We start from the raw sequence: 25,177 nt of genomic DNA, 5'->3' as shown, positions 1-25,177 counted from the left end.
GTCTCCACTGCGTGCCCTGTCTTCGATGGAACTGAATATCCCTACTGGAAGAATAAGATGCGCATGCATCTTGAAGCCATTGATGTCGACCTCTGGTATGTCATCAAGAATGGCGTTCCCAAGACTGGTGAAGGTGTCACCCCTGCTGATGTCAAGAAGTTCATTCAACTGGATTCTACTGCCAAGAACATCATCTGTGGTCATCTGACCAAAGGACAGTGTGGCCGTGTGAGTGCTCTGGAAACATCGAAGCTAGTCTGGGACTGGCTCCCCAAGGTCAACGAAGGCGTCTCAACCCAGAGAGATCAAAGGATCAGTGTTCTTCGCAACCTCTTCAACTGCTTCAAGAGAAACGACAATGAGAATGCCCAGCTCACGTTTGATCGCCTCACTGACATCACAAATGAGCTTCGTGCTCTTGGCGACTGAAATCACCAAGCATGAAATCGTCAAGACACTCCTGAGATCACTTGACAGCTCGTTCGACACCCTTGCCCTGATGATACAAGAACGCCCTGACTTCAAGACACTCGACCCGTCTGACATACTTGAGAGGCTCAACACACATGAGTTTCAGCTATATGAGAAAAGAGATATCTATGGTCCCAACTATGGCCGAACTCGCGCTTTGAAGGCAAAGACTGTTTCCTCATCTGAAGAAGAATCTGACTGCAGTTCTGGTGATCCTGAAGATATTGAAAAGGAGCTTGCTATGCTTGTGAAGAAGTTCCAGAAGTTCACTAGAAAGAAAGGCTTTAGAAAGTCTTCACGATCCAGCTCAAGAAATGATGAAACTTCCACTCATGACCACAAGAAGAGAACATGTCACAAGTGCAAGAAACCTGGACACTACATCTCTGAGTGTCCCCAGTGGGACAATGAGAACAAGAACAAGAAGAGCAAGGAATATGATTCTAATGACAAGAAGAAGAAGAAATCCTCAAAGTCTTCATCCAAGTCTTCATCCAAGTCTTCATCCAAGTCTTCATCACATAAGAAGAGCTCATCTGGCAAGGCTCGTGCTTTTGTTGGCAAGGAAATGGATTCAGAGGAGGAGTCATCTTCTGAGGAGGCGGAGATGGAGTCTGAGGAGGAGTCCGACTCCGGCGTTGCAAGTCTGGCTCTAGCTATAGCCTACGTTACCAAGTCCATCTTCAACACTGAAGACAATGGCTCCGTCACCAACGCTGATGCTAATGACAAGGACGACTCCGCTCCCACCTACTGCTTCATGGCACGCGGTGCCAAGGTAAACTCACACGATGCTTACTTTCAAACATCAAGTGAAGATGACTCTGATTGTGAATCCAAACCCAGCTACAAAACACTTGCTAAAATTGCAACTGAACAACAGAAAGCTATGGAACATATTCAAAAACTGTTAGACAAAAGCGATGACCTGTTGGACGCGGAAATGACCCGATCTCAGTCCTTAATTGAAGACATAAAAAATCTTCATGTTAAGTACGAGGAACTTGAAAGTCGTCATGAAACGCTCTTGACAACTCATGAAAAGCTTTCCTATGATTATCTTCAAAGGAAGCAAGAACTTGAGAAATTAAGAGCAGCTCATGAAGATCTTCAAAAAGAGAATGAGTCACTTCGTGCTCAACAGATCAGTCCCGCTCAGGAAGGATTTGAACCACCATGTCTAAAATGCCTTGAGCGTGATAACGCTACTTCTGTTGCTGAATGCTCCACTGCTGCTAGTGTTGCAATATCTTCAACTGTTGATGTGGTAACTAACCCCTCTGCTGAGGATGCCACCACTATTGCTGATGAAAATGCTAGGTTCAAGACATTGCTTGAAACAGGGATGTACAAAAGTCTCGAAGGGCATCAGACACTGTGCGATGTCCTCAAAAAGCAGATTCTGAACCGAAACCCTAGGAAAGAGGGTGTTGGGTTCGAGAGGAAAATGAATGTTGATGGTTCGTACTGGAAACCTGAGCAGTACTCCAAAACCAAATGGGTTGCTGCAAGGGAACTTTCAGTGGATCCATCCACCTTATCTGGCTTCACTTGTGCTAACCTAGTTATCATTGATGAATCCTTTGATGCAAACTATAAGCTGTTTAAGAATCAGAATGGTGAAGTGTTTGCCAGGTATATTGGTACTAACTGCAGGAATGGGCCACCTATGAAGAAGATCTGGGTACCCAAAAGCTGTCTTGAGAATCTTCCTGTGAATGTCATCATGACAACACAAGGGAAGAAGACAATCCCCAGACCAAAGGCTTCATACAGACACATGACTCACCTGAGTTGCCCTAACGCCAATGTTTTGCAGGGAAATCATACTCAGATGTATGAATATGAGCGTGTTTCCTCAAACCGCTATGTTTATAAGACCAAGAACTTTTCTGCTTATTCATATGAGTATTATTCTCCTCTTGCAAGGCTATTTGCTAGGGCTCCAAAGCCGAAGTTCTCAGATGCTGCACTTAGACTCATTGCTTCTAAGCCACCCCTGAAGATGTGGGTGGTTAAGAAGAATTAACTTTCTTTTGCAGGGAAAGGTCTCCAGCCGGAAATCAAAGGCGTCCAATGCTATTGCTGGGGACCTAAAACATCTTGTAGGGCGCAAGATAAAATGCCCAAATGGTCTCACTATGTATTTTGTTCCTGAATCACTTGCCAAACATCCTATAAGTCCTAACCTTGATCTGAGCTTTGATAATTCTCTTGTCCGTCAAATGTTTATGCTTCACAATACTCTTGGTGAAGCCTATCCCCCTAACTGTACTGTAGGGTATGACACCAAAGTCTTCAGAATGGATTATGGACAGCGGATGCACCAATCATATGACTAGTGATCGAAGTCTTCTCATGGACTCAACCTTACGTCCATCTGACAAGAGTCACATCACATTTGCTGACACTGGTAAAAGCAATGTATTGGGTCTAGGTAAGAGTTGCAATCTCAAAGGATCAACACATGGATAAAGTGATGCTTGTTGCATCCCTTGGTTTCAACTTAATGTCTGTCTCAATGCTTTGTGACTTGAACATGATTGTGATATTTGGAAAATATCGTTGCCTTGTACTAATGGAATCTAACAAGTCTCTAGTCTTTGAAGGGTATCGGAAAGATGATTTGTACATGGTAGATTTCTCAACAGGACCACAGCTTGCAGTATGTCTTCTAGCAAAAGCTTCAGAGTGCTGGCTCTGGCATCGGAGGCTAGGGCATGCTGGCATGAGGAACTTGTACACTCTCGCGAAGAAGAAACACGTCATAGGCATCAAGGGAGTCAAGTTCAAGAAGGATCACTTGTGCGGTGCCTGCGAAGCTGGAAAGATGACAAGGGCCAATCATCCCTCGAAGACAATCATGACGACATCTCAACCCTTCGAGCTGCTACACATGGACCTATTTGGCCCTACTCACTAGTCTACTCTCACTATGGCTTCGTCATTGTTGATGATTATTCAAGATATACGTGGGTGCATATAATTGTCTACAAGACTGAAGTGCAGGATGTCTTCAGACGCTGCGCTAACAGTGCCATGAATAACTATGGCGTCAAGATCAAGCATATCAGAAGTGACAACGGCACAGAGTTCAAGAACACCGGCCTTGAACTTTACCTGGATACATTGGGCATCACTCATGAGTTCTCCGCTCCATATACACCTCAGCAGAATGGCATCGTGGAGCGCAAGAACAGAACACTCATTGAGATGGCTCGGACGATGCTCGATGAATACAAGACTCCAAGAAAGTTCTGGCGTGAAGCTATTGATACTGCATGTCATGTCATCAACCGTGTTTATCTTCACAAGCTTCTGAAGAAGACATCCTATGAACTCCTAACTGGTAAGAAGCCAAATGTAAGTAACTTCAGAGTATTTGGTGCTAGGTGCTAGATCAAGGATCCACATCACACTTCAAAATTTGCACCAAAAGATCATGGAGGTTTTATGCTTGGTTACGGAAAGGATTCGCACTCCTACAGAGTCTTCAACCTCTTTCACTATAAAGTGGTTGAAACTGTAGATGTGCGGTTCGATGAAACTAATGGCTCGCAAAGAGAGCACCTGCCAAATGTGATAGATGAAGTTCCACCTAGTGAATCCATCAAGCTTATGGGAACTGGAGAAATCATACCGTCTGAAGCTCAGGCTGAAGATGAACTTATCATTTCTGCACCTAATCAACCTGAAGACAATGCTCAGCCTGAAGACAATCCTCCTAATGATGACAATGATCAGCAAGAGCAAAATCTTCGTCCAGTTCATCCTCGTGTTGCAAATGAAGTACAGATTGAGAAGATAATTGATAGCATCAATGCACCTGGTCCACTCACCCGTTCAAGAGCAACACAGCTAGCAAATTTCTGTGGGCACTTTGCATTTGTCTCAATATCAGAACCCAAGAAAGTTGCTGAAGCCTTTATGGAACCTGAATGGATTCAAGCTATGGAAGGAGAGCTTCAACAGTTCAAGCTGAACAATGTGTGGGAACTAGTCAAGCGTCCTGATCCTCGCAAGCACAACATAATAGGCACCAAATGGATATATCGCAACAAGCAAGATGAGCATGGTCAAGTTGTCAGAAACAAGGCTCGTCTCGTTGCCCAAGGATACACTCAAGTTGAAGGGATTGACTTCGATGAAACATTTGCTCATGTGGCTAGGCTTGAAGCCATTCGCATACTGCTAGCCTATGCAAATCATCACAACATCCTTCTGTATCAAATGGATGTGAAGAGTGCGTTTCTCAATGGCAAGATTGAAGAAGAAGTATATGTTGCACAACCACCTGGCTTTGAAGATCCAAAACATCCTGATATGGTATACAAGCTCAACAAGGCATTGTATGGCCTCAAACAAGCACCTCGCGCTTGGTATGACACACTCAAAGACTTCCTGAAGAGCAAAGGCTTCAAACCTGGTTCTCTGGATCCCATACTCTTCACGAAGACATATGATGGTGAACTGTTTGTGTGCCAAATATATGTGGATGACATTATCTTCGGCTGCACTAACCAGAAATACAGTTATGAGTTTGGACACATGATGCAAGAGCAATATCAAATGTCCATGATGGGTGAGCTGAAATTCTTCCTTGGTCTTCAAATTCGTCAACAAAGCAACGACATCTTCATATCTCAAGAAAAATACCTCAAAGACTGCCTGAAGAAGTTTGGAATGCAAGACTGCAAAGGTTACACGACGCCAATGCCAACTAAAAGTCATCTGGGTCCTGACGCCAATGGTAAAGAGTTCGATCAAAAGGTATACCGCTCCATGATTGGTTCTTTACTTTATTTATGTGCATCTAGGCCAGATATAATGCTTAGTGTTTGCATGTGTGCCCCATTCCAAGCGGCACCAAAGGAATCGCATCACTTAGCTGTGAAGCGAATTCTTCGATATTTGGCTTACACCCCAACACTAGGATTATGGTATCCCAAGGGCTCAGAGTTTGATCTAGTTGGATTCTCGGATGCAGATTATGCTGGTGACAAGGTGGATCGCAAGTCTACATCAGGCACATGTCACTTTCTGGGACGATCACTTGTCTGTTGGTCTTCAAAGAAGCAGAACTGTGTATCTCTCTCCACTGCTGAATCTGAATACATTGCTGCTGGATCTTGCCGCGCTCAGCTTCTATGGATGAAGCAAACACTCAAGGACTATGGCATCCATCTGAAGCAAGTACCACTATACTTCGACAATGAAAGCGCCATCAAGATTGCCAACAACCCAGTTCAGCACTCGAAGACAAAGCACATTGAAATTCGTCATCACTTTCTCAAAGATCATGTCATGAAGGAAGATATTGATATCATTCACGTCAACACTGAAGAGCAACTGGCAGATATCTTCACAAAGCCCTTGTTGCAAGTTGCGGTGTGAGCTAAATATCTTGGAATCCTCGAATGTCCTGTGATTAGGCACACATCCTAACACTTATGCATGTTGATGACTTAGATGTGCAACACACGAAGTAACGTATATCTTCAATTAATGAAGACTTACACTCTAAGTGTGAATACATTAACGCGGAATTTGACTTCGGAGCACCACGATAATTGTGCGCCGTGTCTGGGTCTAATACTTCCTATACGGTGGGTAACGCCACCACCAAACTTTTGTTTGGAGTGTTTTCTGTTGGCGTTACATTTGCAAAGTCTTCGCATTTGGTTTGTCTTCAATATTGACATGACTTCATGTTTATCTGCACAATGTTGATTTGGTCTTATTCTGATATATACATATCTTAGTGTTCTGTCCTCTACAGCATTCACTTATAGCTATGTCTTCTCGTTTGAATCTTTTGAACTAAGTGAATGTGATCGGACCCTAACCTCTCTATGCTTCTACCTCAAACTCTATCTATCCAAATCATATGCATTCTGTTGAAACTATCGAATGTCTTCTCTACGTCCTTGTCAGCAGAAGATACAGAGACAAATATTAAATCTATTTTAAATGCTCAGTCCTAATTGCCTGAAACCCGGAGAAGACGGAACGACCACCCGACAGTCCAGGCGTGCGTGGAAACATGGAACAACTTCCAATGTGTTGCATGTTCGCCACGTGTCCCTCAGATGTGAACCGCCAGGGGCACCTGCGTAATTGCGCTGTGTTGTTCCTCTCCCTATAAATGCACATCACATCGCAGTCAAAATCTTTCTTCCACCTCTCCACCTAGACAAACCCTAGCGCCACCGCTAGCTCTCGACAACGCCGGCGATGAAGCGCTCAGCTGCCGCGTCCTCTCCAACGCTGTCGTCACGCCGGCCGCGGACCTCGTCTTCTCCGCCGCCGCCGTAGGTGTCCTCCGTCGCCAAGTTAGGGCACGGAAGATCGAACTGCTCGGCCTCCTTTTCTACTCCGTCTAGCAGTTCATCGTGTGGTAATTATAACTCTCTTCTTACTGTCTTTTTGATCCAATAGATTCATCCTTCTTCACCGAAAGTGGTTTCTGCCTCCACATATCTGGATCTATCCTGTTCTGCATCTCATATTATGCCTAGTATATTCACTTATGCTTCACACGTAGTTAGATTCCTCACTTGTACCTATTCTTGGATTCATACAAATCTGGAACCAAATCTCAACATATAAGTGAATGTCTTCGCGCTATGAGGTCAATGTCTTCTAAACTGATTTATCTTCAAAATCTTCTGAGAATGCATATGACCTCTTCCCCTTCCCTCGCATCTCTAATGCTGTCACAGGTACATGTCCGTGGGAGAATCCCTTGGTTCTCATAGTCTCCATTCATTTGCAGAATTCTTATAGCATCACATTAATTCTCCCGAAGCTAGTTCTTGTCTGACCAGCAGACGGAAGACTCTGACAGCGTTGAAGCCATTCAGTCTGAACTTCATGGCAACTGAAAAATCAGCAAGGAAGGGAGGCAGACAGCGCCGTGGGGGGACATCAAGGGATTTGCCACCAGATCTCTATGAGCTATACAAGACTGATCCAGAAGAGGATTACAATCAGCGCAAAACACGAATCCAATGGATTCGAAGATATTGGGCCGAGCAATGGTTCAAATACAGGTCCGTGACCCAGGAGTATGCTGAGAAGAATGCCATCAAGAGTCCTTGGGGAGATATTCTCTTTCGAAATCTTCAACCCAAGAACAGAGCTGAAGCCATTGCTCATGGTTTCTACCCTTGTATGGTCCGTGGACCACAGCCTGCCAATGCCGACCCATCATCATTGCTATGGTGTCGTGAAGATAATCTTTTCAAGCGCAATTTTCAGCATGCAAAGGCATCGGCCAAAGAGAACAAGAAGAGTCTCGGATGCGATTTCAACCCAGGGCCTTCTGCTCCGCGGGCTAATGGCACACGAGATGCCAATCCAAATGTCATCGGCCCCTTCGACAACTTTGATGGTCTCCTCTCCTACATCGCTGCTCAGAGGGCCACGGTGGATTAGTCTGGAGATGAAGCTGATTCTGATGAGGCTCCTGCTCCACCAAAGCCTCAAAAGAAGAAGAAGCCCAAGGCTTCAAAGCCCTCCTCTGCACCAAGAGCTTCGCGTGCGAAGCCTCTGGCCACTGCTCCTCCTGCACCTAGTGTGCATTCTAAAGATCTCTCTCGCATCTCCAAGACAGAGAAGAAGAAGAAGCCCATGCAAACTACTGGTCAAGCACTGACCCCAGCTGCCGTTCTGAGAAATAAGAACGAAGCCGTTGATCTGTCTAGTGACGACGATCTTGGCGATGATGCTATTGAGCTGCTGATAAAGAGCAAGCAAGAGGCGGAAATCTTCAACGATCTTCCCATTTTCGATGTGGACATCCTGAACAAGTTCATTGATGAATGGTTTGATAGCCCAAACCTCAGCTTTGATGATCTTCAGCTTCCTGTTGGCCTCAGTGTTTCATTCCATTGAGCCATTGCTCCTGAGCTGGCTCTAGCTCAAAGGATTGTTGAGCTAAAGAACAAAACTGACTATGAAAAGGCTCAGTTCAAGAAGCATATGGCCAAGCTCAGTATGACTGATGTCCAAAACTTCAAGCAAATGATGCATGAGCTCAAGGAGGCATTTCACAAGAAACGTGATGAAGCTAAAGGTTCACGCGAGCGCATGAAACTCCTTGCTGCCAAATGTGTTCAAGCTTACAATGAAGCTGAGAAGCGCAAGGCACTTGGGCGTCCTGGCATCGACCCCAAGATGGCTGCCAAGAAGAAGAAGAAGCCTGCTGCGGACCAAGCTGAAGCATCCAGGCGGGAGGAACCTTGCATTGTCTTCCCCGCTAGTATGACATGCGTGAAGCCAAAGGTCCCCACAGTGGCTTCAGATCTCAAGAAAACAAGGACAACCGAAGCTGAAGCCAGAAAGCGCAAGTCCAAGAACACCACTGATGAAGCTCCACCAACCAAGAAGAGAAAAACCAAGAAGAAAGATCGGGCTGCTCCCACAGAGCCCCTCGTCGTCGAGCCAATCTCAGTTGCTCGTCCTGCGTCTGCACACCAAGAGTGTCGGTTGATAGTTCATGAGCCTGCTACCACAGAGGCTCCTGAAACTGAAGAGATTCCAGCTGTTGACCCCACCGCAGCTGAAGACATTGGTCACCAAGACAATGTAAAAGATGATGAAGTCCTTCCTTAGATCGAGCACAACGTGGTATCATCGCCTGTTCTCACGAACAGCGAACTCATCAGCATTGGTCGTCCTTTGACGCCAATTGCTCAGGATGATTCATGGGCTGATCACCCTCAAGACTCCCCCCGTGAAGAAGAAACACCAACTACTCCCCCATGTCACCACTCCGGTACTTGAAGATGAAGACTTTGTGGCCCAGACAACTCCATCTCCACAAGCGTCGCCAGCGTTTCGCAGGCTTCGCAAAGGACCAAGGCCACAAGTCACTCTTTCGAGTGTTCCAGAAGGAGAAGAGCACCAATCAGTATCTCACCAAGTATTTCCTGAAGCCTCTCCAACTGTGAACATCTCCGAGTCTGAAGCCAAATCTGCTGAAGACATTCCGGCTGCATCAGCCGATGAACAAGAAGAAGAACGTGTTGCTACACCCCCATCCAACCCTGAAGTTGTTCTCAAGGAGAACGTGTCCGATCCTCCAGCTACTCAAGTGGAGGTTAACAATACTGAGGCGGCCACAAACAACACTACTGAAGCCGATGACGTTGTCATGGCTGAAGCTGATGAGGCGCCAGAAGTTAATGTGGTGCCAGAAGTTGTTGCACCTGAAGCCAATGCTGCACCTGAAGCAAATCTGTAGCCTGAAGTTAATGCCACTGCCATTGCCACTGCTCCTGTACCGCCTCCAAGGCCACACACCATCGAGCAAGCATTTGATCGTGTTCAGTTGGTTACTGTCAGATGGCCCATCCTGGTTCCTCCACCTCCTGCTGGTCCACAATTTGACTATCATGTAGAGCACAGGCCTCAGGTCCAGAAGCCTAAGCCAAGGTTGCCAAGGTTTCCAGGTACTGCAACTTCACCAGGATCTTTCAATGCAAATGGCTTCATTGCACACAATACCTTCTTTGATAGTGCCAAAAACCCCTACTTCAAGCCAAGAATATCATCTGATCTTCAAGACGATGGCTTCACCGAAAGATTCAAGTTTGACTCCACTCCTCCAAGGAATGTTGTCTTGCGTCGCACTCCCTCCCTTGAAAGACTCTAACTATTCCTCCTCAGCTGCAACTGTTAATGCCAGAGTCATAGATGACCAAGATGATGCAACTTCACCACCTCCAACTTCGGCGCGTATCGACACTGCACCAAGTTCTTCTGCACCACCAAACCTCAACAACGACCCTGCTACTTCACCACCTTCTCCTCATGGGAACGAGTAGAGGCTCTATGTCTTCAAACCTTTTTGGTCCTTACTGACAAAAGGGGGAGAAGCATATGAGTTGATAGTCTTCAAGCGGGTCCTTATGGGTGGTTGCTATACTTTTTGCCAAGTGCTTACAACTCTTGCTTTTGATACATTTGGTTCTTTGAGTTGTACCACTTAAACTTGATGGTCGTCTGCTATTTTTTTCTGCTATTCTATGATGCGATGATAAATGCCGCATGTGCGATGATAAATACCGCACGAAGTCATAATGCAGACGTCCATTTTTCATTATGCATGTCATTATCTTCGTTATATCTTATCGTGCATGATGAATTGCCTTCATAAGTTGAAGAGGATCTTCACAAGTACAACCTGCCATGTGCATTTGCATTCCAAAAGCAAACTACTTATATGCACATCTTCAGGGGGAGCCTTTTTGCTACTTATGAAGACATTACCTTAATCATTTACAATTTCACATACTTTTATCCCCGTTGAAAACTTCAACCAGTTTGTTATCAATCACCAAAAAGGGGGGGGTTGTAAGTGCATCTAGTGCCACCCCTAATTGGTTTTGGAGTATTGACGACAAACCTGGTTGAGGGACTAATGTGTTTGTGAGAATTGCAGGATAACACAAGTAGTAGTCCCTCATTGATTCGGTTTACCTACCGGAGATGACCCCTAAAAATGTGTGAAGACATTGAAGACAATGATGGTATGTGAAGACAATCACATCGAAGCTTATGACTCGAGAAGACATTCACGTGAAGACTATGGAGTGCGAAGACATAGTTGTTTCATAGTTTCCTTTTCTTCTTTATTGAGTCGTAGGAACCACCGTACTGTTAAGTGGGATCCAAGTGAACAAAGTCAGAGTGACTGAAGTGATGCTCAACCAAATCCTATGTCTTCGAGCGAAGACAATGAGAGCAAATCTTATCCAGAGCTGGATGAGTCAGCTTTACTTGTAGCCCAAGTCAAGCTGCCGCATGTGTTTGAAATCTGACCGTTGGAACACGTGTCAGTTCCTTAGAGACCCAGGGTCATTTCGGACAAATCAGGTCGGGTTGCCTAGTGGCTATAAATAGCCCACCCCCTACACCATAAATTGATGGCTGCTCGGAGTTAGTGTACGGCTTTTGTCGTTTGAGAGCAACCCACCTCCGAAGCTTTTGAGAGAGAGAAATCCTTGCGAGGACAAAGCCCAAACACCCAGAGCCAAAGAGTGTTAGGAATCACTGAAGTCTTTCTGTCTGCGTGACCTGAAGACTTGTTACACTTGAGGACTGTGAATCCTCCAGCCGGTTAGGCGTCGCGTTCTGAGCATCCAAGAGTCATTGTGGATCGCCGGTGAACGAAGTCTGTGAAGGTTTGGAAGTCTACCTTGAAGACTTACCGGAGTGATTGGGCGAGGACTGGGTGTCCTTAGCTCAAGGGGAATAAGGTGAAGACATGGTCTTCTGAGTTAAATCTCAGCCTCCCTAACCAGACGTATAGTTGTCACAGCAACTGGAACTTATCAAAAACAAATCCTTGTCCTCATCAATCGACTGGTTCTATCTTCTCCATCTCTTTATTTATAGTTTGTCTTCGTGAAGTCATTGCCTGCTTGTGTCACCTGTTTGACTTCTATTGTTGTTTGGCTTCACACTATCTTCCATCCTGATCATTACTACTTAGCTGCTATTAGTCTTCGTGCTTTCACTTCATTGAATACTTGACTATGGCCTGCCTAGTGTAGTCTATCTTCCGCTGCATGTTAATAGGTTCATTTCTATCGTTTGTCTTCGAAACTCCCATGTTTTGAAGACTTCCATAAAAATCGCTTATTCACCCCCTCTAGTCGATAACTAGCACTTTCAAAAACAAGCCGATCAATCAATTCAGATCAAATTCTACTGACACGTCCATCTCCCTTGTTCATCCAGAAGGAAGCAGAAATAGGCGTCCTGACAGTCAGCGACACCAAGATAACCACAGGTGGCATGGCCGTCAGCCCCACACCAAGATTCTGGCTCCCACGGTTGGTCAAGGTGGCTCTGATACAGGACAGCCACATGGGCGTCGCACTGACTCGAAGACCACATGCATGTGGAGCATGAGCGTGGTGGTAGACTCCGACGACCACGAGTGCAGCAACTCCGGCGGCCAACAAACTTGTGTATGTGCTAGGTACTGTTGTTAATAGAAGGAACTTGCAAGCTTGCTATGAATGTGAGGAAAAAATGGCCTTGTAGACATGTGATGTCCTGACTTGATTGAACTGGAAACAGAAAAGAAAAAATGGGAGGGAGATGAACAATTGTCGAGCTGAATGTTGTGTGCACTTGTATTAGTTAAAACTGATCCATTCGCTGTACGATTTTATCTTTGAAAGATGGTTGGAAGAGAAATCTTATTTACATGTAGGTTAATTCTGCAGATGACAGGTCATGGTTTTGCTTGTTTGCAACCTGCAGCATCTGAATTTCTTTACTTTGCACATGGAATATGTAGATGGATGGAATTTGACAGCATAACATCATCTATATATTACAAAATTTGATAGGCCCATACAATATGACAGCAATGTATTAGAAAACTCGGTTAACCAATGGTTTCTACAACTCAAGTACATGGGGAATGAGTGATTTCTGCAGTTCAAGAACATGGCGATTGAGGACCAGATCGTGGGGAATTAGGAAAAGAGAGGAGATGAATGGATTACCTGATGGTGATGTAGATTCGTACGCCACCCCTGGCCTGGTTGGTGTCGCCCGACCGGCCGGCTCTGAATCCCTCCGTCTCCAGCGCCCGTCCTCCGCCGCACGGCTCCGGCGAGCTCCTGCCTAGGACACCGCACCTCCCCTCCTTTCTTCCTTCTTCTCTCCCTTATCTCCATTCTTCTTTCTGCCCAGGAGCCGCGGATGCCATGGATCTGCCAGGGAAACCATGCTCCGGCCTTCCTCATCGTCACCGGCGACCCCTGCCTCGCCGCCCGCCTCCGAATCGGCCTCCCCAGGATCTGCCGCGCACGGATCCGGCCCCTACAAGCTGCAGCCGCCGGCGTCGTTCTGCATCGAGCAGCCGCCGCCCCCAGCCGCTCGTTATGCATGTTTTTTTTTTGCAACGTTTTCTCAGAGCCAGGATAGCGGGTTGAATACACCAGAATGCAGGGTCCTTTTTGTAAAAACAAAACGTTTTCTCTGGTAGCCACCTAAAATAGGAGTGCGGGTCTAATACACAAAAGCACAAGGACTTTTTGCGAAATTGCTGACGACGTACTACCAGAAGCAACCGCTGGTTTATTAGTAGGTAAAGATAGGTGAGAAGGAAGACAAACCAATATAATTAAGGAAAGAGAGGAGGGCATCTGTAAACTAATATATAAGAATGTTTATAGATCACTAAACATGATAAAGGGAGATTCAGAGATATAGGTTGAGGATAGATGGAGAGGCATAAACTGGGAAGAGATAGGTTTCTCCATTGCCTTCGATGCCCAGCTCATTGCCTCGTCCGCTGTATTTGTAGCGCATAGAACTCTAGATTTTTTGTTTACTTTTTTGAGATCCCGAACAACTCTTTTTACTGAACCGTATAACTTTTTCTTAGGCTAGCCACATCCTTTATTTATTGATCAATAATGTTTAGAGGAATACAATTGAGATCAGGAGGTTGTAGGAGCCAAACGTGATGGCCTACAAACAGAATAAGCGCATACTTAGCGAAGCTCTAAGGACATCATCTCAACGCCCCGTATGATATGAACATGCTTTGGTCCTCTGCCCTCTTTAACGCTGGTAACTACTTCCTTGCACTCGGATCCAATGAAAACATGTGTTTGAACTAGATCAGTCGCACCAAGCCTGGTGCTTCCCGACATGCCAAAGCTTCAAGAGTTGCCGGGTCGGTTACACTTGCAAAAACCACAGCAGAAGCACCCATACACTAGCCCCTCACCACTGACTGTCGTCTAGCCACACGTCAATGATGAATATTACCACAGATCGGCCACCACTGGCGCGTTAGTTATAAGCACTTCGGGGCTCGACTGGATGCTTATCACAGACCGGTCAGAATGGCCCATCTGTGACATGGTGATCCTTTGCGAAAAATTAACCAATATGTACCACTGATCGGCTGCTTTTCTTTGACCCGTCTAACTTACCCTATTAAGTCTAACGCTTCGTGTTTCCCACCTGTTGTCAGTGTTGTTGTTTACATGTGATGTTATATCCATTCTCCACTACCCGTCTATTGTAGAAAACCTCAGAGCCATCACCGAGCTTCGCCCAATTTAGTTTTCACTATCTCTTGCGACACATCTCAATTTTGACAGGCTCCATCAAGCATCCCAGGTGCCCTTCGACGACAAAAGGAGCAAATTCAGCCAGAGATAACCAGTGTCATTGACCATCTGACGGTACTGACCGGCTAAGTGGCCTGTCTATGTTGTACATGCCATCCCTGACTCCGAGACACTGGCGGGCCGAAACCACGTCATCATGATGCAATTTGTCCAGTCAGTGCTCTAGGGATCTATAGTAGTGGCTTGGGTTGATATATGCTTTGTTTGTTTGTTTGTTAGGAGGTTGGCCACAACGTGGTGGGAGGTTGCATGCCGGTGGATTCCGCTTCTATTAGCCTCTTTCGAGGCTGCTCATGGTGTTTCTTTCCGTTGGTGACCGACATGATACTGCCAAGGCAAATTTGGCAAGGGGTAGGGTTCCTCTCACGTGGTTACCACAATGAGTCGGCAGCGTTAGCTCGGAGCTGTTCTTTGTCGAATACGTGTCATCTCTCAGTAACATCTCTATTGTCACTCCTCTATTATTGCTTTGTCATCAACAACCTAGCTGTGTAGTTGCTTTTTCCTCGCTTGCATGTTCTTTGCCAGTGCGAAGTATCCGTTCGATGAGAGCGATGTAGCATGGTGGAGGGGTTCTGGTTTGCTTTTTAGGATTCCAATGGCACCGGTACACATCTTAGCTCTTGGCTGAGCATCCTCATCATTCAATGGATCGCCACCCTTCGTGCCATGGTGAGGGGCCAGGGAGCCCCCTTGGGACATGGAGGAGGTTGTCCCCGCGTCAGGCTAGGCCCATGGAGCTATCGAGGGCGTCTTTTCACATGTTGATTGTTCCTTCGACATAAGGTCCACTTGGTGTCTCCGCATTGTGGTCATCGTTTCAAGCTACAACTGAGCCTTAGCTTCTATATGTTTGCTCGTAGTTTGATTGAAGCTTGTTAGTTGTTTGGAAAATAGTTTGTATATCTTAATTGTTTTGTTTGATTCTATGTAAGTTGTTGGTTGATGTAATCTTCCCTGTTCGATGACTTTGTTGATTCATAGTCAGGCTCAACTTGAGCCCTCGTTGTAAAATAGCTAGCCTCTAATCACAGTCTGAGACACTTAATCCGACGTCCTTCAAGTATCCCTTTTCGAGTCATTTTACAGTACATCAGATTATTTTGGACATTTGAATTTTTTTGGTTCAATGGCCCAGATAGCAATACCACATCTAAATTTGTGCAGTAAATTCAGGTTTGAAGGGCATTTTGGGCACCACTCCCGTATATTTTCGCCATGTGCAGTATGCTGGCGCCGCTGCTCCTTTGCGCCCTTTCCCGGCGAGATGTCCATCAGCTAATATGTAGCTGGCTAGCCTCTAAAGGGATTGATTCAGCGGCTAGCCTCATAAATGAGTTTATCACAAGATCAAATAAACCTGCCCGGTTCCCTGCTACATATGTGTGTCTCTGGGTCAACCGCATCCGCGGAAGATTCATGACGTACAAATACAGCGGGAAGTACGGGGCCAAGCGAGCATGCCGTGATTGAGCTTGCGGCGCTCGTCGACGCGGCAGGCCGCCTTTGCCAGTTGCCATCACAACTGGTAGCAAGGGAAGTGGGCGGAGGCAGGCGGGCAGCTGCCTAGTGCACATCGTCGTCATGGCAAAAGACTAGGGAGGGTGCGCGGCTTGGTCATGGCGAAGGACTAAGGAGGATGCTGGGAGGCATGAGACGCAAACAACAGATGTACTGCTATGCGACTGCATTAATTAGAACTAGTAGTTGGGGCGCCACCCGGTGGCGCCGCCTAAGAGGAAGTTGTGCACACGTTCAAAAATACACACACACATATATATATAGCCACATATTTGCATGAGTACGGTGTTGGTGATCTACCGCCAATAATTAATGTATTTACTGGCAGGATACGCTTTGATTTTCATATATCTTCTTAGTTTTTTCTCTGGAATTTTAGTTTGTCATTGAAACATTGTACACACACATAAATCTAGCAAGCAAGCTATGTGGACAACAGAAACGAAATAGAAGAGAAACATTCTACTCCCAATGTCCATACTCGAGGTAGCAACTCGCCACCACAATGCAATGTATCGAACCATATCTAGGAAAAGGAGGCACCGGGAATTTGGGAGAAACTATCTGGTTGAACTTCGGATCTAATCATCCAGTAGGGACCTCTGTGCAACGGCATGGAGCCAAAGGCGCAAGTTACATGGGACAATGCGCTAAGCATAAATCCTGCCACGCAAGCTTGGACCCCTTAAAGCTGCTGGGCCGACCTCATTAGTCGAAGCGGGTTCAAGCGAGTTGTCTGCATCCTGCGATCGTCCCGCATCACCACATGTCCCGCGTTTCTCCATGTCCCAACCGTTAAAGGTGCACCTGTCTGTAGAACCCTCGACGATGGTGTCCTTCTCTGTAGGATCTTCGATGACGGTGCCGTTCACTCCGGGTACCAGTTCTAGCTGGCAGCAGCGTCAGGGTTTCTCCTCTCTCGATGTGAAGGAGACCCTCTGAAGCAAACAAAGAATGTAACAAATCGACCGTCTCTCCACCACCCCTCACGGGCCGCAGCTGTTGACCCTCCACTTGCTGCACACTGTGCTCGATGTTCCTTTTCCTTGACAAGTTTTTCCTTTGTCTGACTGAATTCTTGGCTGATTTAGTTGCACGTCATACATTGAATGTCCTCGCTAGCTTGCAGGTGTGTGAGGCATACGTTATATGGACCCCATTTGGCGGATGTGTGAGGCGTCCGGTTAGTGTAGCTTCTCTTGGCCATGCTTGCACATTGACTTCCTACACAATAGAGTTCAACCGTTCTATACCTCACATGGTATTGTAAAGGGCTAGCAAAAGGGTCCGTGCGTTACAACGAGATAATAAAATCATGGTCTTCAAATCATGTTAGAAATATCCCCGCTCCATGTATATACACGCACTTCAATATTTATGCACCAATCGGCGCGCATGCGGGCGTAAGACATGTGCATTCTAACATGCTCACACTGGATCAATGTTGGACTTGATCCTTGATGCAAGTAATACATCCTCAATGCGTGTATGAGAAGAAAAAGAAAAGGTCGGTCTTACTGGAGGGCCCTATGACGTACAAATAATTTGGATGAACCTCTTTTTTTCACTTTTACGGGAGGCAGAGTGGGTAACTTACTTCAAATTTTGGGACAGTTTCGGTGACAAAAATTCAGAGAAACAATTAACTAGGAGTTTTTTCACTTATGGGTAACATGGTGGGTAATTTATTTCAACTTCAAGGGTAGTTTCGATGACAAACTAAAATTTTAGAGAAGCAATTAACGTTTTTTTTCACTTACGGGGCGGGGTGGGTAATTTACTTTAACTTTAGGGACAATTTTTATGACAAACTAAAAATCAGATAAACAAGTAATGAAGATTTTTTTTTCACTTACAGGTGCATGGTGGGTAATTTACTTCAACATTAGGGACAGATTCAATGACAAACTAAAATTCCAGAGAAAAAATTAACAAAATATCTTTTTTCATCTACAGGTTGCATGGTGGATAATTTAGTTCAACTTTATGGGTAGCTTAGATAGGTGGACGGACCAAAAAATCAAAGAAACACACCGTCCTTTATAGGTAACTCAACTCCCAAAAGGGGAGTTGGTAGTCTGGCCTCACATTCGACCAACCCCTCGGCAAACCAATATTATGTCCGCGAGCATCTTATAAGCGACCTTTCGCTCAATTTTGGCCGATCCATTTGACACATGTATTAACTCAATGAAATCGGTATTTAAAAACAACAACATCATCCATTAACTCGTTCAAATCAAATCACTATACTTACCAAAAGATCAAACAACTATCTCTACCGGGGACTCCAAGTCGTTCGTTTGCACCTTCCCACCTCGCACGTACCTGCCCCTCCCACTGGTTTTATTGATATTTTTTCTATCCCGGTTTGGCCTCAGCTGTTGCAGGTCCTTTCCCTCTCCTGTCTCTCTTCTGCTTATTTTTTCACCGGGTAGGGTCCCTCCTCGCAAGACTCGTCTTCCCCCTGAACTAGGGTCTGTAAATCCTACACTACGGAGTTCCCTTCCGTGATCCATGCATCGGATCTTCTTGATGACGCCGTCGCCGTCGTGGCAGAAACGGCGAAGGTGAGCCGCCGGACCACAAGATCTGCGTCCGCTTACTTTCGCCAATTTTTGCTGGGAGTTGATGTGTTCCTCTGCTCTTCTCACTAGGTGCAGGAGCAGTGCGCTCGTGGTCGCCAGCTTGTCCCATGAAAACACCGATCTCCGGAAGGATCATGGCCTTTTTCCATATGTGGGTAATCATTGTTAATCGCGTGACACGTCTTCTTCTACTTCATGTATTGGTTCATTAACTCCGGCAAATTTTTGAAATAATTTTATTTAACCATGTAGATCGGAAGTCGGTACATCTCTTAACACTACTTCGTGGTCACTATGGTGAATTAGTTAGCAAATTGTGGAGCACCGATGCAGCAGGGCCGTGTTTCCTTGTATGAATCATTGCTCAAATCCCTCGATACATTCTATCCAGTTTGTTGTTATAATGCAATGATTTTCTATTTTTCTCGTGGTGCAACCATCTCTATTCAGTTAAAGTAGTTCTTTTTTTAAGGGACCGCACGTAGTTCTTGCTGTTGTGTGTGTTTGTGCTTGTGGTTGCGTGCGTGTGTGCTTGATGGCACTTTCCGTGTGATATATGGCCTCGTCTGGTACAAGAGGTTTGGAGGGGTTTTGAGGGTATGTTCCTCACGTGGCCCAGAAAACCCGCAAAACCTCGAGGGCCCATTTGGTACGCTCCAATCCCCTTCGATCCCCTCCTTTCCACGCGAACCCTCGCCTCCTACCTCGCGGAAGCACAGGCACAGGCACAGGCACAAAGCGAGACCGCACCGCACAGGCACAAAGGGTGACGGCGCCCCTCCTCCACGCCGACCGGAGACTTCGCCGTCCCCTACTGCGCCGCCCCCTACTGTCCCCTTTTCCCTGCTATACCCATCCGCGCCGCCCCCTACCACCCCCCTCTCCCCGGTTTGTTCAGATCTCGTTCCTCAAGACGGCAGCCGGATGCGATGTGCCCGGTCCGGAGAAGCTAGATGCCGCCGGAGAACCCATGCCCTCCTGCTGTCCGGAGGACCCCAAAGCTAGACCTAGCTTGTTCTATCTTCTGTCTTCGTTTTGATTCGATCGCCGGCCGGCGAGCCCTAGACTGGATCGATCCATCTCCTTTTAGTTGCTAGTGATTTTGCTGTTTATTGAATCCTGGTGGTTGAGTTATTGATCCATGTGTGGTTGAATTCTTGATCCATGGGTAGTTGAGTTGTATTTATCTGCCTGATGCGTGTGCATGTTTTGATTGAATAGAATGTAGTGTGGGTGTGCAAAGGATGTAGCTAGCTAACTCATCAGTACATGCATGTACTCATCGTTTCATTGTAGTCTGGATCCTCCATCTCCCCTTCTCTTGCTGGTTTGAACAGAATGTTCAACTTGGTTGTAAGTTGTAACTCATGTTCTGTAGCAAGTGAAAGATTGGATTTTTAACTGTTCTGCACCATGTCATCTCTATATGGCAAACCCTGTCAACCAAATGATTTTTGTATACAAAGGGGATTTTGGCTGGAGGGGGATTGGGGAATCAAGAGGATTGGGTGGAAGGGAGGGATTCACCAAATCCTCCAAAATCCCCTCCTCCCAAAACCTCTCAAATACTCCTCTACCAAACAAAGCCTAGGGTATAATGTACGGAAGCAAAGCCTCCAAAGATATTCTCAGACACTTAAACTAACTTCGGTCAAGTATTTTTTTTCTTCGCTCCTCATGTGCATACCCAAAAACACGAATATTCTTAAATTAGAATGGAATGATATTTTTCTGTGTGAAAACAGAAAAATTGACTTGCTTGCCGAGAAAGTTGCAGTCACATTGCTTCCAAGCAAAAATCTGAAATAAAAAACCACGTTTAGACAGTGTGCTGTATGGATACACATGGCAAATCAATCTCTTCATCTTGATGCACATGATATATTGTTGCTTCCATTAAAATGTTGTGGGACCAATCTTCTCAAATTTTGGTGCACCAACTTTCATTGACAAAGTAATTAACACAGATATATTGAAATTCCTGTATGCCACGCTAATAAATAAATGCATTAATTGGAGCTCTCCAAACCATACTCCTGCAGTGTGTGGCTATATATAGTCCATACATACATACATACATACATACATTGACGGCAACAGAAAAGGAAGAGAAATAGAATACAAACAAGTATGCAACCATTCATACTTGACGTAGGCCATTCATACTTGAAATCAAAATGCCCTCTGCAAGTGTGCACCTCCTCCCCACAGGCGCCTTGAGCACATGCTAAATTCACCGTTGTTCCTTTATATACTGCGGTGAGGGTGCATTGTTGCAGCTGAAGGAAAACATGTACATCACTTACATGCTAGGCCACTCACCTCCCATGGAAGCCGCACGGCACAGGCCCGCCTTGTTCATCAAGTCGTGCATGTACATAGGGCATGGCTGTTGCATATTGCATAGTAGTGTAGCACGCATAGTTCCACATTTCTTCTGCAGCTTCAACCAGCCACCATAAATTGGTTTAGGATGAATAAACAAACCACCATTTCAACTTGCAAGTCACCAGGAAATAATGCTTCGAGAACACTTCAAGGCAATACTTGCTCCACATTTTTATCGAGAAAGTTACATGACACAGATATGAAGGGAAAATCAAAACCTACTCAAAAATATTATACTTGACCTGATCAGAGTTTTTTCTTTTGATGAAATGCAGCGGAATGCTGTTTTCATTGTTTCCAGGAAGGGCGGAATAGGCGATCGAGTTGGGTCAAGCCTGGTTCCTGCCAGCATCGTACCTCATCAATAATCAAGCTGAGGACCTGCTGAACAGTGCTGCAAGTGCCGTTAAACACGTGGGTGTTGTGTTATTTCCACAGCAGGCAAGGCGTTGAGCTGCAGGCGCCAGAGCTCGTGCAGTGTCCCTGTCGATGTGCTGAGATCCTTCGAACTAAATGGAGTCATTGGTGTTGTCGTTTAGCTGCAGGTTCACTGTCAATTCCCACACCATGCAAAGATCGCCCGTTGTCAGATTCGGTTTCGGATACCACATCCAGTGATGTCGAGGACGCAAGCTCATGCGCCTCCACGTGCTGCAGATGTGCCTTCACCAATGATGACTGTTCTGGAGGCTCGGAATAGGGCGTCGGTGTTCTCGTCCGACGGCAGGATAAGATCTCGTCAGGGCTTCAACATGTCAGTCCAGCGAAGCCAGTGCCACCTGGTCCGCGCATTGTGTCTAAATGCACTAACGCCGAGACCTCCAAAATCTTTCAGGTTGCAAATGTCTTTCCACCGCACGGGAAAATATCCCGTACTTTTCGAGTAGATGATTTTTCATATAAAAAACTTTTTCATCCGAGTTCGTATGCAAAAATTATGACCATTTTATAAATTCCAGAGATATTTTGCAAATAAAGTCGAAATTCATATTTGTAAATTTTCCTAACTACTAGATCACATATCACATGGGAAACTTATTTTATTTTATTTTTTTGACATTTCCATCATTTTCTTTTGTTTTTTCTAAAACTGAAAAGGCGGTCCACCGGGGGGTAGAGTTTGAAAATGGGACCTTTAGTACCGGTTCATGGCCCATTAGTACCGGTTGGTGACACCAACCGGGACTAAAGGTCTAACCTTTAGTCCCGGTTGGTGCCACCAACCGGGACTAATGGGCATCGCACCCTTTAGTCTCGGTTCGTGGCACCAACCGGGACTAAAGGGCCCAGGTGAACCGGGACTAATGCCTTAGCCGCACGAACCGGGACGAATGCTCACATTAGTCCCGGTTCGTGACTGAACCGGAACTAATGTGAATACTGCCTTGTGACCAAAGCCTTGTTTTCTACTAGTGCCTGCTGGTCACAGCCGTTTGAAACATAAAGTAGGCACAAGATGCAAGCCGACAGCTCCACCCTTAGACATTTTCAAAAGCAACCCCCATGTTACTAGAGAATAAGTGTAACGTCCCAGTCACCTAGCTCGAAGATGCATTCCCCAATTTCGAACAGAAAAGAAACGCAAACAGACAGGGGCTTCCAGCTCCGGCGGCGGACCTCGCCGTGTGCAGCGCTGCGACGTCGGCCTACGAGATCGACATGGTGCGGACGTCCAGCGGCGAAGTCGCTCCATTTCCGCCTCGCTATCCACCTCGCCCCCCTCTCCCACGCCACCGGACCCGACCCAACCCGGCGCCTAGCTCCGCCGATCCGCCAACGCAAGGGATTGAGTGCTCTGATCTTCAGGTATGATGTTGGATGTCACACAATCTGTGCTTTTATTGTGCGTTCTGGCCTGATCCATGGCCCCTTTATGTTGATTTCATGAGATGTAGGCTGTAGCCACTTCAGTGTTTGCATTTTCCACAGGGCCAACTGAAGGAGCCGGTTCTTTAGTCTCCTCAAAATTGCTGACAGCACAGCTAAAGGAACAGAAGCTTCAGACTAGTATTCCTGAGAATAACAACAGGAAATCTATTGAACAACACTGGCTCGGCATTTGGTAAGCTACATGTTACAGTTCCCTTTTTATTGCTGCAAGCAAGATCCTTTGTATGGCCATATGTTGGTTTTGGATGATGAACATAGCCTTTAGTAATAGCATTTGATACTTTCTGTAAACTTGGCACAAAAAAAATCAGTGACCCAAACTGGATCTCACTTTTAGTACTACTTATATCAGGCTGCCCCTGGAACAACTTAGTCTGATCCTCTGTGAAGAACCCAAACAACTGACTAGCTGAATTACAGAAGAAATTACGATGAGAACAAATGACAAGCGGCAAAAAGAGCTGCAAGAGGACAATTCTAGCATGCATACCTTGCCAGTACTTGAAACTTGTTGGGGAATTGACATTCATGGCAGAGATGTGTACACTCACAACATTTTTGTTGCTTTCCAAAGTGAGGTGGTTGCTGCTAGGGATCGTCGTCATGTAAAAACTATTGAGCAGGTTGGCGATGTCCAAACCATGAGCATTGCTGACCTTAGCGGCAGGATAAGAGTAGTCCGCTACAACACTAGTACGAAGGCTGCACAATGTACTTGCCGAATGTTTGAAGCATTGGGCATCATGTGCTCTCACATCATTGGTGTTTTAAAGAATGATGGGTGTAATGAAATTCTTAGCCAATATGTGTTGCATAGGTGGTCTAAAATGGCTGCACGACATGTTTCTTGTGATGCTAATGGACATGAGCTAGAGGGGTCATCTACATCTCTTTCACCTACCATCAATAAACTGTACTCAGAAACATGCTTGATGTTCAGCTCGGCATTGCATACAGCTAAACATTGTGAGGACAAGATGTAATACTTTCACAAAATTATTTCTGATGCTCTTGCGCACTTGAGGCAGACGGTGCCGCTTCACGAGCAGAATAAAGTTCAAGAGTTGGAATCCTTCATTGGAACGACATTGCCGAGCATCATCAAAATTCATCCACCGGAGGATGCAAACACAAAGGGCAGTGGTAAGAGATTGAAGAGGGGTTCGGAGGAGGCCATGAACAAAAGGAAAAGGTAAATTAAATTGTAAGTAATATATATTTTATTAGGTTTTCGTAGATTGCAGCTAAGGGTTTTTCCTTCTTTGCAGAGGAAGTAGTGTCCAGAAAGGTCTAAGATCTGTAGATTGTTCTATTAATCAGGTTGGCCATGGCAGCTAAATGGTTTTTTATATCTTGCTCCCTTTCGAATAAAGCATGTTGATTGTTTTTGCAAATATTTGACTAGAATTTGTTTCATATTTTGTAGCACACCCAGCCCATGGGAGCGGATATTAACATTTGGTGCTAAAATCATGAATGAGAAATGCCTTTTGTTCATGTGCTATCCAATGTTGGAGACTTCTGCTACAACTTAAACACAAAGTTGAATATGTTGGTGCAATATGTGTACCTGCTACCTTGGGCTATAAATCACATCTGAGTTGCAACTCTAGTTATGCCCTTCATAGTAGATTTTATGTGTACTGTCATGAGTGCTGCTGAGAAAGCATTCATGATATTTTGTATAAAAAGGTGTGTAAGAGCATAATATTATTGTACTGTTAGCTTTTAAATGCCAAGATAGATTTGAAAGTGGTGGAATGCATTGCCAATGGATAGTGGTTTATGTGTTCCCTTATGATTTGAGAAAGGTGTCTACTACACTTGACGTTGGCTTCACAATTCTAGTGCAAAATTCACCAGTTCAAATTATTGTTCATGAACTTGTTTATTCTTCATTTCTTTTAAAGTAGCTTTACCTTGTTAAATCACGTTGCTGAATGTTCATGTTCTGGACCTCTAATGGAATATTTGTTCGTTCTTCTATATTATATCTTGGAAAATCCATGATACTGCTACCTGTAGCATATATTAGCTCATATCGAATTTATATAATATTGATGAAGCTGAAAGCGTCAGCATGAAACAATCATGTACGGGGGTACAAGATGTGTGTGTTCTTTCTGTTCCAAATCTGGGCCAGCAATT

At 45.4% G+C, this 25,177-nt stretch overlaps 1 long non-coding RNA gene across 3 annotated transcripts; it reads left to right on the top strand.

Annotated features, from left to right (window-relative positions):
- Positions 1 to 22,701: 22,701 nt before the first annotated feature.
- LOC123073815 (uncharacterized) lies at positions 22,702 to 24,937 on the top strand. Of its 3 annotated transcripts, none has more exons than XR_006435749.1 (5): positions 22,702 to 22,945; positions 23,069 to 23,201; positions 24,058 to 24,221; positions 24,298 to 24,349; positions 24,456 to 24,937. It is a non-coding gene; the product is annotated as an uncharacterized lncRNA (long non-coding RNA). The 3 variants fall into 3 exon arrangements; XR_006435748.1 differs by having other exon boundaries at positions 23,382 to 24,221; XR_006435750.1 differs by having other exon boundaries at positions 23,051 to 23,201; positions 23,382 to 24,221.
- Positions 24,938 to 25,177: the final 240 nt, after the last annotated feature.

This window comes from Triticum aestivum, chromosome 3D (assembly GCF_018294505.1).
Source record: "Triticum aestivum cultivar Chinese Spring chromosome 3D, IWGSC CS RefSeq v2.1, whole genome shotgun sequence".
Classification (NCBI taxonomy): domain Eukaryota; kingdom Viridiplantae; phylum Streptophyta; class Magnoliopsida; order Poales; family Poaceae; genus Triticum; species Triticum aestivum.
Note: the sequence above shows the minus strand (reverse complement) of the source record. Positions and strands in the feature narration are given on the sequence as shown.